Genomic DNA, 3,668 nt, shown 5'->3' on the forward strand with positions numbered 1-3,668 from the left:
CCCAGGGTTGAGTCTTGTTTATCAGCCTTGAGGACAACCTTGGACAACCTCTTGGTCTGTTTCAACTTTCCAGTCCCAGTCAACACAAATTCTTTTTTTTTCTTTCTTTCTTTATTTTGTTTTTAATTAATAGACGAGATCTCGCTCTGTCACCCAGGCTCACTGCAGCGTTGAACTCCTGGGCTCAAGCCATCTTCCCATCTCGCCTCCTGAGTGGCTGGGACAACAGATGTGTGCCACCATGCCAAGCTAATTTTTAAATTTTTCCTAGAGATGGGGTCTCACTATATGGACCTGGCTGGTCTCGAACTCCCAGCCTCAAGCGATGCTCTTGCCTTGTCCTCCCAAAGTGAGGGATTACAGGCATGAGCCACTGCACCCAGCCACAAATTCTAAAAAGACCCATAAACTGGTATCTTAAAGGCTATTTGTTCAGGTATCAAATATGGTATCTTTCCTAGTGGGAGAAGGAAGGGTCTTGGAAAAGAAGAGTTCAGGTCATGAGCCAGAACTCAAGAGATGACCATGAAAGGCAGCACATACTCATTTTCACATCCTGAGCACAAAACTCCGCCATATCATTACACACTGCCTCACGTGACCATCATGTCATTTTACAAAACCCAGTATAGCGTAGCGGTTGATGGTGGGGTTCTGTGGCCACGCTGCCCGAATTCAAGTCCCAGCTGTGTGTGTCCTTGAGCAAAGTCACCAACTTCTCTGGGACTCAGTTTTCTCATCAGTAAAACTGGGATAATAATAACCCCCACCTTGGTGGGGCACAGTGGCTCGCCCCTATAATCCCAGCACTTTGGGAGGCTGAGGTGGGAGGATCACCTGGATCCAGAAGCTCGAGACCAGCCTGGGCAACGTAACGAGACAGCTCCCCACAAACCCTCACCGGGTACAACAGCGAACACCCGTAGTCCCAGGTACTCGGGAGGCTGAGAAGGGAGGATCACTTGAGCCCAGGAGTTCAAGGCTGCAGTGAGCTATGATTGCGCCACTGCACTCCAGCCTGGGCGACAGAGTGGGAGTCAAAAAAAAAAAAACAAAAAACAGAACCCAGCCCCTACCTCAATGTCACCTCCACTGCTGTGAGTATTGTGTTTGTAGAATACTGGGGACAGTGCTCATAACAGAGTAAGTTACCTGCTGCCTCAAGGGATGATGTCACATTAACCGGGGGCTCCTCCGGAAGCTGCCAGAAGAGGCCGCTGCCTTGTCATCGGTTCTCTCGTTCCCAGCTTACAGCTCTTCCCTCGAGCTCTGACTCAGTGTGACTATATCTGAATGTGTTCCCTGGAGCTCTGACACTAATTTAGCAATAAAACCTTCTGGACCGTTATTACGGGTTCTGGGGCCGTCTGTGGTGCTGATGGCACAGCCTGCATGCCTTACACTCTGGGGTAGAAAAACCAGCTGAAAACCCGGTCCTGGGGCTGCAAACCTCTTTACACGCATTGTCCTGCTTTACCTCAAGGTGGAAAATCGCCGCGAATCATCCTCATGTGGCAACTGAATCATATGTGAGCATCTGAATTAAAATATCCCTGGCTGCTTCTGTGCCCAGCTGAGCAGCCCAGGTGGTAGTGGGGGGCATGGTTCCTCTCGATCTTTCCTTTAGGAGATAGGCTCCCTTGACCTGATCCTCTGCTGCGGTCCTCTGAATGCCTTCCCATGATCGCTCTTAAGTTGTCAGGCCTCGAGGAACATCCCTGGATTCTGCTGACTTGCCTTCTGGAGATTGCTGTTTTCTTGGGGGAACCAAGGACCAGAATGTCATATCCACCTGGCACTCCGTGAACTTTAAGGATTTCTTTCACATTGTCTCGCAAACAAAAGTTTTCCGAAACAGGCACACAACCTTGAGAGAAGTCGGCTGCACGTAAACAAATCGGGGGAATTATGCTCCACCTCTGTGCTTCCTGAATTGGGGATGGAGTCCTCACGGGGGCCTGACACTGGTTCATTTCAGAAGGCTTCAGTTACCAAACCAGGCAGAGGGTGAAATGGCTGTAGCGGAAAGCGGAGCGTTATCAGTCACTTTCAAGGAAAGGGAATCCTTGGCTCACGCCTATAATCCCGGCACTCCTGAACTGTGAGACCATAAATTTCTGTGGTTTAAGCCTCCCAGTCGATGGTACCTCGCTACAGCAGCCCCAGAAACGAATGCAGCACCTGCCTCAACAAGCTGTTTCCAGTCTCAGCAACAAGGTCCCTACAGCCCAGGCACACCCGTGCGAAAGCAGATAATCTGTCCTGATGACCCGGTCACAGCCTGGTCCTCTATTTAAAGGACTGATGTGAAACCAAAAATTAAAAAGAACTTTCTCAAGGCAGGCGGATCACTTGAGGCCAGGAGTTCAAGACCAGCCTAGCTAACATGGTGAAACCCCATTTCTACTGAAAATATAAAAATTAGCCAGGTGTGGTGGCTCTTGTCTGTAATCCCAGCTACTCAGGAGACTAAGGCAGGAGAATAGCTTGCACCTTGGAGGCAGAGATTGCACTGAGCCAAGATCACACCACTGCACTCCAGCCTGGGTGACAGAGGAAGACTCCATCTCAAAAAAACAAACACAAATAAACAAAAAAAAGACTTTCTCAGGAGCAAGCCACAGCCAAACTGTAGTCCAAAAGCTCCCAGGAATGTATCCACTCAACAGATACACCCAGCCCACACGGAGCTCACTTCCCTTGCAAGGCTCTCCTGTCTTTCCAAATACTTTTCCCCTGACATCCACGTAACTCACGCTCCACCTTGCCCCAGTCTCTGCTCAAATGCCCTCTCATATGACCGGGCACGGTGGCTCACACCTGGAATCCCAGTATTTCGGGAGACCAAGGTGGGTGGATTGCTTGAGCTCAGGATTTGGAGACCAGCCTGGGCAACATGACAAAATTCCATCTCCACAAAAAATCACAAAAATCAGCTGGGCATGGTGACCTGTGCCTGTGGTCCCAGCTACTTGGGAGGCTGAGGCAGGAGGATCACTTGAGTCTTGGGAGGTTGAGGCTGCAGTGAGCTATGATCATGCCATTGCATCCTAGCCTGGCTGACAGATCGAGAACTTGTCTCAAAAGAAAAAAGAGGGAACCCTCCAAAGGGCTTGAAACAAAACTTGAGGTCAAGACAAAGAGCACCCCACAAATGAGAGTCATTGGTTCTCCTCGTTGGAGCAGAATAGCTCCCGACAGCCTCCTGTTCAAGTAGCAAAGAGAGCGGAAAAACTAGTCACAGGCAGATTGTTTGGAGTGGGTGGGAGGAAGACAGGGAGAGAAGGAGGCTTGGGAGTTGGAAGTTAAATGAGAGAGGGATGGAAAAGCAGGTCCCCCAGCACAAACCCCACCTCAGGGCTTCATCAAGGCCTTCTTTCCTTGCCCTCCAAATACACAGCCCGAGAGAGAGGCCCTCATTGGTGGGAGCACCCGGTCCACGGTGGCTCTATGTGCCCCTGCCACAATCCTTGGTCAATCCTTGCATTCCTTCCAGCTCCCAGCTCAAGGTATACAATCCCACCGTAAACGAGTAATTCTATTAAGTCATCATGTTCTTAAAGTTTATCCTTTTTTTTTTTTTTTTTTTGAGACAGGGTCTCACTCTGTCACCCAGGCTGGAGTACAGTGGCATGATCTCAGATCACTACAACCTCCACCTCCTGGGT

The sequence above is a fragment of the Macaca thibetana genome, chromosome 20 (genome assembly GCF_024542745.1).
Source record: "Macaca thibetana thibetana isolate TM-01 chromosome 20, ASM2454274v1, whole genome shotgun sequence".
NCBI classification, from domain to species: Eukaryota; Metazoa; Chordata; class Mammalia; order Primates; family Cercopithecidae; genus Macaca; species Macaca thibetana.